Source organism: Lampetra fluviatilis, chromosome 6 (genome assembly GCF_964198595.1).
Source record: "Lampetra fluviatilis chromosome 6, kcLamFluv1.1, whole genome shotgun sequence".
Taxonomy (NCBI): domain Eukaryota; kingdom Metazoa; phylum Chordata; class Hyperoartia; order Petromyzontiformes; family Petromyzontidae; genus Lampetra; species Lampetra fluviatilis.
Genome location: NC_136280.1, coordinates 17,351,690 through 17,365,304, shown reverse-complemented (window position 1 = coordinate 17,365,304; position 13,615 = coordinate 17,351,690).

The window sequence follows — 13,615 nt, the reverse complement described above, 5'->3', positions numbered from 1 at the left end:
ACTACGCTGCAGGGGCACCCTAATGTATGTCGGGTTTTTCATGGGTGACTGTTTTAAGTGTTGTTAGGCGCGGGGACACCGTTTCACCCTCTACTGTTAAATGCACCTTGGTGCCCTAATAAGATATTTTACGGAATTGGTTCATCACCCTTTTCCCAGCCGAGACGGCTAAATTTTTTCACCGGGGGGGGGAGGTGATGTAATAACAGCCATAGAGGGTTCACGTGGGGATTGGCTTGCCGGTCCTGCTTTGTAGCCAATAAGGGATGAGCCAGGGAGCATGGCCTCGGCGTGATCTCGGCATGTCAGCAGGGGTGATTGGCCTGGCCATTCGGGGCCCCAGCTAATGGGGAGCCGGATCAGAGGCGTGGTCCCGGGATTGACAGGGAACCATCGAGAACGGTCAATGCTGTCTATGGAGGATTGGCTGGGGGGTACCACGTGACGAAGGGATTAAGAGAGAGAGAGAGAGACAACGATCGAGAGCAGACTTGGGAATGACAAGAGCAGGAGTCACGCGCGTACGGGGGCTCTGGGTGCCACGTGCGCGGTGGGGACTTGGTGTGAAGTCTGCCCTCTCTCCGTTGTCTGCCAGCAATGGAGAGTGTGTGAGTAAAGTGTAATTGTGGAAGTGGAAATAAAAAGGACTGATTCCGAAGCCGTCTCAAGAAGGTTTATTACACAAGGCATAATGTTTGCAATAACCACAAGACAAGCAGTCAAAATGAAAGGGTAAAAACCTATTACTATATTTTGCCACTGGTAAATGAGGTCTCATAGTGTAAATGCTTACCCCGAGCTCTCAATACTCTGATAGTGCGCTGTCTTTGAGTTGTACGCCTTTTGGCGTCATCTGGTCCAACAACAATGGAGACTAGGCTCTAAGAAAAGCTGTCTCGGGTGTGGACCAATCAACTTCAAGGACAGTGCATATCATTATCATCATCAGAGTTGCTTCTATTTGTTTGCATTTTGACTGCTTGTGTTGTGGTTATTGCAAACATGATGCCTTGTATAAAGGTGTCAGTTTCTGTACCAGTTGAAAGGGTAAAAACCTATTACTATATTTTTCCACTGGTAAAGGAGGTCTCATAGTGTAATATGGGAAGTCTAGATTTGAAGCTTTCGTGACTGCAAGGATTCATATTCTTGGGTTTTTTCGGTAAAGTCACCATCTACATGGCAGGGGCTCGGTCCCATTAGCAGCAGTTGCACTTTAACAACTCTGGCACCCCCCCCCTCAGCCAGTCTACATAACAAAGGCTCAGTCCTTTGTTATGTAGACTAGCCGTAGTTGCAGCCGCACTAACCTTACCATAATAATAAAAAGGGGGCCTGTCCTGGCTCCTCCCCCCTCAACCAGTATATATACGGGGTCGGATCTCTTGGAATTTCTCATTTACTTGATACAGCAAGCGTGCTGTGACGGTTCCACCTGAAGACGGAAGCTTGTGTTGCCTCCGAAACGTCGTGATTTTTATTTTACTTTTATTAATTTTAATTTTAGTTTTTTTTACCTACGTGACTTTACCGAAAAAACCCAAGAATATGGGAATTACCATTGTTTGAGAAAGTATATGGGTGTGTCATATGTGATGGATGAGGTGACCGTTTAATGGTTTGAGTGACAATGGGGTAAAAACAGAGCAAAGTTACTGGATGGGAGACCGGCAGCAGTCATCCAGCAGTGGAGACTCTGGCTGATGATGCCGATGGTGAATCAGAGGGGGGAGGTTAGGGAAGTGAGGCATTCATCCAGCAGTAGAAAGACCCTGGCTGATGATGCCGATGGTGCATTATTTGGGGGAGAAGGTAGTAGATGCAAATCAGGAATTATATTAATACATTCTGCAGAGAGACGGAACGAGCTCCTTTCCCCGCCAATTGTTTTCGTAAACACTTACAGAATCAAGTTTAAGATGAAAGTCGGACATCAGAGTCCAATGTTCTTCATTAATATAAGAACGGTTGTAAGAATATAATAAACATCAACAGTACCGGATTCATCGTAATTTGCGGGTTAATCGTTGTGCCAATTCATTCCCAAGCGATCCATGGACAGAGTTATGATGCAACACGCCCCCCTTCATTTCATTGGCTAATATCAGCAAATCGGCGATTCCATCGCAGTTCGATGTTATTGTTACCACAGCGCCACCGCTAATCGTTCTGCCACAAACACCACAGGCGCACAACGCGAACTCCATCACAAAGACAAAGATACCCCGTATAGCCTTCAACAGACCGTTGGGGCAAGTGCTGTTAGCGAGTAGCAGCAGCGCCCATGAAGGCTTACTGGCACTGAGGCACACGAGAGGGTGGGTGGCCAGCACCACGCTCGATCGCCTTTGTCTCTTGACTACAAACCACGCCAGGTACTTATTAGAGGTTGAGTCGACATAGGGGAGGAGACCCAAACCCGCTTCAGATAATCACTAATCACTGGTGTTGTTGGCCTCGTCGCGGGAATCGAACTCGTTTCGGCAGGTTCATAGCAAAGTGCATTAAGGCCGGAACTGTGGCTACATGAGGCGGTTTGGTGGCCAGTACTACCCCGGCCCGGCAGTCTTTGTCTCTCCCCCAGCACCAGGTACTAATTTCTAGGGGCTGTTCCTGTCTGTGTTAATATTTGAGCTGTGATGAGGGTGAGGAGCTGCATTTAACTTCAGGTTGCTGAACTGATTCGTCATTACACACAAAGTGGTTGCCGCAAAAGAACCACAAAAAATCTGAAGGTTGCTGATCTCGTCATTTCGTCAAGGAGCATAAACCACCAATCACGCGAACTCCGTTCATCCTTGCAACAGCAGCGGCTTTTAGCTATCCGTCAAACAAAGATAGTCGCTGCATTGCGTGCTTCCAGGTGATATAAAGAATTCACTAATTTACTGTACACCTACATTACTATACCCTATTATACAGTATATACTACACTACTATATACTACACTTGGCTCGCCATCGAAAGATGGTTACCATATCACGCGCCTTAGGATGCGCTTTTGTGGCCGTCTGGAACGCTCTTCCTTATATTAGGAAGCCACTGGGAGCTATGAACTTTTAAATCATCTAGATTGACATTTTTTTAAGAACTGCTTGTTAAGTTCAGTTTATTGTCTTTCCCCCGCACCTACGATTGGCTACGTGCGGCGCAAAAGAAGTTCAACATACATACTACGCTACTCTACACTACACCGCACACTACATCACTATACATTATTATATAAACATACCGTACCTCCCATGCAGTGCTTGTGCACCACTGCCAAAAGTATTGTAGTGACATCAGGGATGTCACTGTATGGCGTGCGATGTCCCTACATCGCGGACAGCACCGGGTGGGTAGCTGTGTGAGGCCGGCTCTAGCACAACACGGCGTGCGATGCACTGTCATCGTGTACACCCCGTGGACGAGAGAGGTACCAGCCCTAGTGGGGCTTTGTGAGCGCTGGGATAGCGCGGGCACCACGCATAGCATGTAGTGCGTGCTCCCACTAGGAGTGGGAGAGTGTCAGCCCAGGGGCAGGGTTGCCCCGGGCCATGGCACTCTGGTTGACCCCGTAGACACTTGATCCGGAGTGTCCACAGAGAGGCCCCTAGGTGGGGGGTAGGCCTCGGCAAGGTAAGGTAAAAATTAAAATGTAAAAAAACAAGCCTACCTTTACCCTACCTTTAACCCTTACCCCATACAAATTACCCGATTACAGGGTAATTACTGGGGTACTACTACACATGCAAAAGGTTTTTAACGGTAAATGCTAGGCAGAGCGCTTTCTTCATATAGAATACTCTCCATGATTCCAATTTTACACGCTTTCTTTTAACTCACTCTGTTGTTGTTGTCGTATCCTCAAATCTTGTAACTCAATTTTAACCCACTTCCCAATGTGGTATCGACTTCAAACTTGGTATACTTATGTCATACTGATGACAACACTATATTATATCATTAAAATATATATTTTTAAACATTTTGTATATGTTATGTTTCGGCTTGGGTCTAATTGTCCACGCACAACTGACGTTGGCTGTAATTGGCCACGGTCCCTTACGTTATGGCAAGCTTCGGGGCCATTCCTGGAGTCGTGGAGTTCTGCCATTACTAGTTCATTTCATTAAAGCGTGTTTTTAAAACAGTGTTTTTTTATATTACTTATTAAATGGAAGCCACGGACTGCCCCACGGAGCTTTTAGCGGTAAACAAGGTACCATATTTACCGAGTGATACTTCGCGCTACCTTTACCCTACCGGGTAATTCTTCCGAGCTACCTTTACCCTACCCTTTACCTTACCCCTTGGCATGTCGACACCTTTACCCTTTGCCTTTACCCTTTCACCCGGTAAAAAGGGTAAATTACCTTACCTTGCCGAGGTCTAGTGGGGGGGCTAGGGGGTGATCACGTGTCCGGGGAGAGCTCTCGAGAGGGATCGAGAGGGAGCTAGAACGCTCGAGAAGGCGGGCGGGGCCACGGGCGGAGCGGCCCCAATAAGGTGGGTTCCTGAGAGGGACCGGGGTTGCTGCATTCTACAAGCTGAAGCATCAAGTCTATAAGCTGGAAGCTCTACGTCCTATGAGGCATCGACACGTGGTCGGGAACCCGCGTGAGGGTCTGACCCTTCGTAGCTGTAACTCCTACGTCTAGAGTAGTTAGCTGGGTGGTCACCGCCCTAGGCTGTATTTGATGAAGGGGCAGTTACCCCTTTGTGTTAACGGGTTGATGTTACATTAAAAGTGTTGCCTCTAAGGAACATTGTCTGCGACTCAGTTGGACTCACTACAGTATTCCCTCACCCCACGCCTCCCCACTTACCCCATCACTTCCCACAACCATCCGCCCACCCCTCCCCCACCAGCGTCACCCAAACCCCCTCCCCTCTCGCACTGGAAGGTTAAGTTGACTCATGCGACTTTTGTGCCCACAAAGTTGTAACGTTTCTGGTGAATGTGTTAATCAGCAAACAACTATTCTTTGCACGCACACACTTTTACGAGCACTCAAAAGTAGAACATTTATTTTTATCCCCAGAATTAATCAAATTTGATGTGCTGAACAAAAGTGGGTGGTTCGTATAAAGACAATTTAACATACAAAATGAAACCAGACACTTTCAGCACGTAAAATTTGATTAATTATGGGGTCAAAATAATGTATTTTCTACTTTTGAGTGCAAATAAACGTGTGTGCATTGGAAAAAAACTGTTCTTCCCTTTTTTAGCATGAAAAATATTGTAACTATTTAACAGCAAATATATTTTACCAGGTAAGGTCCACTTGAGCTATATATATATGCCTTTTTTAGAAGCGACCTGTCCACAAATGATAGCCCAATGAAGTGACTTATAACGTGGAGATTTATAGCAGCAAAATAAAGCACATGTTTATAAATATGCAGGGAAAAACTGGAGGACTGGAAAAAAAATTCATGCGTCCACGGGGAAAACATGCAAACTCCAAATATACAGGCGTCAGTGTCAGGATCGAACCTATGCCCTCCTGTATACAAGGCGAGGTAGTTAATATCTCGGAACTGCGAGATCTTAGCTTTTAAGAATAACATCACGAAAACCCTCAACGCCTATGAAAAAATCATCAAGACCTGGAATATACCCGATGTGGTCGGACCTCGAAAACCAAGCAGATCTGAGCTTGGACAGTGCCTGGATGGGTACCCACCATGCACACACAGGTTGTCATAAGGCTGGAGGGCCACTTTGTATTTATATCGTGTTGGACTATACGTTTATACTGGCCACCTTTACCAATCTGCACTGACCAGCCGAGGTGAAGTATGGTAAAACCGCCTCCACAACCACACTGCCCATAGACTCAACACTGCACCATAGTCTCAACACTGCAACATAGACTCATCACTGTCTGTGGACTCCACACTGCCCATATACTCATCACTGCACCGTAGACCTAACACTGTACCATAGACTCAGCAGAGAGTTACATCTCTATGAGTTTGTGTCTCTATGGGTCTCTGTGTGAGTTTGTCAGTCTCTATGTGAGTCGATCGGTCTGTGTGAGTAAGTGGGTTTTTATGTGAGTCTATGGGTCTTTGTGTGAGTCTATGGGTCTTTGTGTGAGTCTATGGGTCTCTGTGTGAGCTTATGTGTATTGGTGTCAATCTATCGGACTGTGTGAGTCTGTTAGTCTCTGTGTGAGTCTATGGGTCCTGTGTGAGTATGTGGGCCTCCGTGTGAGTGTATGTGTCTCTCTTTGAACCTATCGGTATCTGTGTGAGTCGATGGGTCTATATGGGTTTATGTATGATACTATGGGTCTCTTTGTGGTCTGGCACCACATCCTGGTGGTGCCGGATGGTCACACTTTAGTGGATGTGCTATGGGAAGAAAGCCAATTCAAAGCGAATTTTCCCCTCATGGTGCTCGTAGCCACCACAGTGGCCAAAGGGAGCTCTGTATGGGTGTGAGGTACTAGTAACTAAGCTTGTGCTGAAGGCCCGAGGAGATGGGTCTATTACGTCTCTTGACCAAATCTCATTTGGTGGAGCAAGGAGACTGAACCCACACTCCACCGCGAGTGGCCACATAGTACCGTCTGAATCTCTGTGGCATTCAGAAGGTTCAGTAGACTTGCTCCGGCTCCAGTTACCACTAGGAGTGGAAAGTCCTCTCTTCGGGGCAGGAGAATGCCAAACAACAGGGAGTGGCTATTATTTTGAATAAAAGCTTGAAGGGACCGTGGGAACCGGGCGGTGAGGTGTTGGAATCTGTAAGCCCCAGGCTACTTTAGGCTCGCCTCCCAATGGGCCGGAGTGATTGGAAGCCATGGGTCAGATCAGCCCAATAACAAAGGTAGGAGGCGTCTAGACTTCTGTGCCGCCCATTGACTTGTAATTACCAACATGCTGTTCCCGTATCGGCGCATCCACACAACATCATGGATGCACATCGGGTCCAAGGAACAACATCTGCTGAACTATATAGTGACAGAACAGGAGATGCGGGCCCATGTTCTTGACACCAAGACCTACAAAAGAGCTGATTTGACCACTGACCATCGGCTTGTAATCTGTAAGATGCACCTGCCATTCTTCCACTCCGGTGGTTGGTGTACATCCAATACACCATTCAAACCTACAGTGGCCTAGTCTCAGCTAGCTGATGAAAGTTGCTAGCGAGAATTCCATCACTGCTTGCAGCTGGAGTTGGCATCGTCCCCCACTCCCCCTGATACGAAGAAGAAATTGGCGAGGTTTAGGACTGCTTCTCATGCAGCTGCAATGGCTATTTTGGGTACACGGTCCAAACCTTCCCAGAGACCCTGGCTGACAAATGCGGTGTTTCGGCTGGCTGATAAAAAAATAGACAGGCCCACTCTCACCATCTACAGCATCCCACATCAAAATTTTATTAATTATGGGGTCTAAATAATGTATTTTCTAATTTTGAGTGCAAATAAAGTGTGTGCATTGAAAAACAATGTACCTGGTGCGGTGTGTAAAAAAAAGCCACAAGGAGAGACAAAGGCGGCCGGGCGTGGTGCTGGCCACCGACCCCCTCATGTCCCGTTCCGGCCTTTATAGGTGCTCGCTAACAGCACTTGCCCAACAGTTTGTTACAGGCTATACAGGGCATATTTGATCTTTATAGTTGTATATCTGCGTGCGTGCGTATGCGGGCAAGAGAGAGAGGGAGGGGGGATAGAGGACGTTGTTCGGACGTCGTGAGCTGGCCCGAGGGCGTCTCCTCCACTTGTCTCCAGGCCGGCACGGTAAGCACGGACCGGTTTGACTCTCGCTTCGTAGTGACGATGACGCCTCCGACACTGCTCATGAGTTGTGGTCATGTTCTCGTATTCGTTTTAAAATCAATAGCTACGTGGATAGTTTATAAATAAGAACATTACATAGTCTATTTTAATGTGTCATAACGTATGGAGACGCGTATGTTGTTGAAACGTGTTCCCCGTGTGTTTCTCTCTGTCTCTCTTTGTCCCTCTCTCTCTGTCTCTCTCAGTATCTATGTATATCTATGTCTCTGTCTCTCTCAGTCTCTCAGTCTGTCTACCTCAGTCTCTTTGTCTCCTTCAGAACCTCTATCTATCTCGGTATCTCTCAGTGTTTGTGTCTCTTTCAGTCTCCCTGTCTGCCTCTTTCTTTCTCTCTCTCTGTGTTTGTCTGTCTCGCTCTCTCCTCTGTGCCAGCGTGGACGGCACCTTCAGGTTTACCTTCTGAAACACTCGCTCGTCGCCGTGGCGCATTTAGCGCCACAGCGCGCGGATTTATAGTGTTTGTTATTTGTTTGCTGGTGACTATTTCGTATCGGAATTGCCTCCAGTGCTGTTGCTGCTGGCGGCAATAAAAGTTGTTTAAAAGTATCTCGGTCTCTTTCTCTCTGAGTCTCACTTCATCTCTCTTTCTCAGTATTTATTTCTCTCTGTGACTCTCTGTTTCTCTCTAAGTCTCTAAATCTGTCTACTTCTGTCTCTCCAGCAGTCTCTCTGGCTCTCAACCTCTCTGTCTCTTTCCCAATCTCTCTCAGTCGCTGTCTCAATCTCTCAAACTCTCTCAATTCATCTCTCTCAGTATATCTGTATCTCTCCATCTCTCTCTTTCTCCTGGTGTCTCTCTCTGTCTCTCTTTATCTGTCTCTCTCAGTATCTTTGTATCGCAATATCTCTCTCGCAGTCTCACTTCATCTCTCTCTCAGTCTCTCTGTCTGGCTTTCTTTCTCTGTCTCTCTCTGTCACAGTGGAGGAGGCCACACGGCCCCTAACCCTAAGCGCGCAGCCACTGCCGATCACGAGCCCTACCCAAAAGTCGCAGAGCAGGACGAGCAACGCCCCCCCTCCCCCCCTGAGCGCCATCCCAGACGGCATTGTGTGGGGGGGGGATATGAAGACATGCTCGATGGCGACCCGCCTCAGGACAGCACGGTGGGACAAGTGCCACTAACACCCCCGCTGCCACCACCGCACGCCCCTTCAGCATCCTCAGGGCAAGAGGAACCACCAGCCGGTGCGGGACCTGACGGCGCCACGCTGCAGGAAGGTGACGAAGACTGGCTCACCTCACCGGAAGGGAGAGCAAAAGAACCTCCACTACCAGAGGGCAGCCACCCTCTTCCCGATGGGGCCCTGACATCACCAACGGCAAACGAGCTTTCTGCCAAGTCACAGTTTGACGAGCTGGAGGACTCAGACGACGAGGTGTCGGAGACTGAAGGAGAGGACAACGTGAATGAGCTCAGCTACTCACAAGTCAACAGGGAGCGCAATTACTCACCTGGGGACATCCACAGCTTCCTCGGGAAAACTTTCAGGAAGCGTCAAGTTAGGGTCGGGGCCATTTTCCCTGACCTCACCGCTTTCCTCAAAGCGTCCCAAAAAATTTGCCACAACAGCGACAGGTTTGGTTTCTCGACTCAGGTATGCTACCGCCTAAAAGCGTTGATGTGCAAGGCGAAGAAGGAGCTTACTTCTGCCCAGAAGTAGCCCAGCCTCCCCCAACTACTGTTAACACTACCACCACCACACAACTACATGATGGCTTCAGCTATTAAGGTTGCTAGTCTGAACTGTAACAGCGCTCGCAGTGACAAGAGGTAGGATCAGATCTGCTGCTTTGTCAGGGAACACAAAGCAGATGTGACTCTCCTCCAGGAAACTCTCCTCGACGTCACTCTGGAGGCTCAATGCCAGCCTTTTCTAGGCGGCCGGGCCTTCTTCAGCCATGCCGAGGACAACCTCGCCGGCATGGCGATTGTGCTCAGTTTGCGGTTTGCACCAGAGAATGTCTCCTTCAAAGAAATCGTCAAGATTTCCAAAATTTTAAACAAACACAAGATCCAGGTCCGATTCAATACAGTACACAAAATCCGTGATCTAATCCCATCTGTGAAGGATGTCATTCCTGACATGCAATATCCTGGAGTTTACAAACGACATGTCTTGGACCGTGTTCGCGAACATAAGGCAGATCTGAAACACGACAGAACCAATACCTCTGCCGTGGCTGACCATTGTTATAACGCTGTGGGCTCGCATGGCATTGTTTTTTCCGAGACCAAGGTACTCTGCAAACCTTTGAGCTACTATCAAAGGTTTGTTCATGAAGCCATCCAGATATATAAACATAGACATAACTTCAACCGAGAAGATGGATACAAATTGTGCTCAGGCGAAGATGGCGGTGTACAGAACGAGGAAAAAGATGCTGGAAGGTGACACTGACGGCTGCTCTGTACTTCCAGTGTTCAGGCGCCAGCTTAAGGCGCGACTCCGGCTGGATCACGCATACCACACACATGTCGGTGATATGGACGTCTTCTTCAAATGCTGGGGAGCCGGAAAAGCCCTCTTTACCAGCGTGGACGGCACCCTCGTATTCACCTTCAGAAACGCTCACTCGTCACCGTGGTGTGCGCAATGAACAACACCACCACCACGTGACTTTTCTTTTATGTTGTGCGCGGTGCATTTAGCGCCACAGCGCGTGGATTTATAGCGTTTGTTTTGTTTGTTTACTGGTGACTGTGTATTTCATATCGGAATCGCGTCCAGTGCTGTTGCTGCTGGCGGCAATAAAAGTTGTTTAAAAGTCAAGTCTCTCAATCTCTTTCTATCTCAGTCTCTCTCTTTCTCTGGTACAGATATAACTTAATCCTAGTATCTGTCATGTCACGATTATATTCACAATTATATTCTTAATCATAATCTGTATTTAGACAGCAGCAGGGGGAGGAATCCGATGAGCTACGAAGCTCTTTGTCACAGATGTCCAGTAGGGGCACGGATTCAGCAAGTTACAACGACAAACAATACAAAATTAATGCAATGTTTTGACTTAACACTTTCGTGACTGCAGGAATTAATATTCTTTTGGTTATTTCGTTGAAGCCACGTAGATAAATAAATAAAGTTAATAAAAATAATAATAAATGAAAATAATATTAAACAAAAAACACTAATGTAGACTTTAGCCTGGTTATTAAGTTTGGTGAGTGTACTGGCAGTCTATAATGTCGACTGTAGCAATGTTATTAAGCTGGGTGAGTGGAATGGCAGTCTATAATGTCGACGATAGCCTTAACCTCGGTGAGTGTACTGGCAGTCTATAATGTAGACTGTAGCTTGGTTCAATGTAAGACACACACAGAGACACACACAGAGCGATAACCACAGAGAGACACACGTAAAGAGACACGCACAGAGAGAGAGAGAGACACACGCAGAAAGACACAGAGAAAGAGAGAGAGACACAACCTAGAGACACAACCTAGAGAGACACACTGATTTTGGAAATATTTTTGGTTAACCCTGCTATGTATGATTTATTTTATTGTCAAGGATCATAGGTTACGACTTGATTTGTCGTTTTCTTGTTTTTCTTGTTTTCTTTCCCAAGGGCACATATGCCCCGCCCATTTCACTGCACGGCGGAGCTCTTGTGCCACGCCCATTTTTGAAATCTTATAAGCGGTTGCCTTCGGTGACATTCCTCTTATCTCCTGAAAACGATCGCTTGTGTTGTAATCGAAACGTCGTGTTATTTTTTAAGAGATATTTATTTATTTTATATGTTTTACTGCCAGTACGCCCACGCAGGTTTAGAACCAGGCTACCTACCTTATAGACTGCCAGTACGCTCACTCAGTTTTAATAACCATTGCTCCAGTCTACATTCTAGACTGCCAATACGCTCACCAAGCTTAAAAACCAGGCTACAGTCTCCATTATGGACTGCCAGCACGCTCACAGAGGTTAAGAACCAGGCTCCAGTCTACATTATAGGCTGCCAGTCCACTCATCAAACTGAATAACCAGGCTACAGTTTACATTATAGACTGCCAGTACACTCACTCCGATTAAGAACCAGGCTACAGTCTACATTGTAGAATGCCAGTACACTCACCACACTGAATAACCAAGCTGCAGTCTCCATCATCGACTGCCAGTACACTCACTCCGATTAAGAACCAGGCTACTGTCTACTTTAGTGTTTTTTGTTCATTATTATTTTCATAACATTTTTTTAATTCACTTCATTATTTATTATTCTTTTTATTCTATCTACGTGACTTTACCGAAAGAACCAAAATATTAATACTACAATTGGTGAATCGTCACATGGCGCGAACACTATGCACAGCATTACTGCTTGTGGAGTCTGCCTAGGTAAGTCGCAGTGTGGAGTCAATGACTGGGCTGTCCGTCCAAGCTTTGTTTGCTACAGCGAGCTCGGCCTATAACAGCAATATCCCTATATGTCCTGCCTTTTGGGCCACCCTGTATAACAATAAACCTATGTGTCCTGACTGTTGGGCCACCCTTTATAACAATAACCCTATGTTGTCCTGACTGTTGGGCCACCCTTTATAACAATAACCCTATGTGTCCCTGACTGTTGGGCCACCCTGTATAACAATAACCCTATGTGTCCTGACTGTTGGGCCACCCTGTATAACAATAACCCTATGTGTCCTGACTGTTGGGCCACCCTGTATAACAATAAACCTATGTGTCCTGACTGTTGGGCCACCCTGTATAACAATAAACCTATGTGTCCTGACTTTTGCGCCACCCTGTATAACAATAACCCTATGTGTCCTGACTGTTGGGCCACCCTGTATAACAATAAACCTATGTGTCCTGACTTTTGCGCCACCCTGTATATACACATACACAGTTTAAACACACCACTATGAATGGGTTAGGGTTGGACGATATCACTGCAATATTGTCGTGCTATCAGTTTCGAGAGTTTATATTTTAATTCCGTTGTGTGTTTTAACGTAGCTATAAACATAGGAAAAATGTAATGTTTAAATTTCATTGTTAATATATATTTTTTCTTCTCCATACCAACCCGGGTTAATGTAGAAAATAATATTTCGGTATATGGTAAGATGCACAACGTGAAGTTGATTACCTGTTTATAAGATGCATCATTCATTATCCAGAGATACACAGAGACTCATAGAGATCCATAGAGGTACATAGAGACTCATAGAGAGGCATAGATACTTATAGAGATAAAGAGACGTATTGAGACTCAGAGATGCATATAGACTTATGCAGTCATATATAGAGACTCGTAGATAAACTTAGAGACACAGAGATGCATATAAATGCACAGAGATACCAGAGACTAATTGAGCCTTATAGAGATACATATAGAATTATACAGATAGAGACTCATAGAGATACGTTAGAGATACGTAGATATACATAGAGATGCAAAATATATGCATTTCGACTCGTGGATGAACAGAGATACATAGATATACATATAATAAGAATAATGTATCTTTCCAAATATGTAGTTATCCTGGAGAAATCAGATGATCTATGAAGCTGTTTGTCCAGTTGTATTTAATAAATATACGTTAAGATACGCAGAGGCTCGCAGATATGCATAGGCATTCATAGAGTTGTGCAATGTGAGTAGATGTGCAATATTATTTTAAATTGCAATGTTAGTCTGAAGTGCCATTCTAGTAATTATTTATTTACGTTGAACTTATTTTACAACGTACGTAGCCAACCGTGATCGAAACAAACTAAAATACAAAAAGCAGTTCTAAAGAAATGAGTTGGTCAAAATAGGGTTAAAATATGCATAGCTCTCAGTGGCTTCCTCAATT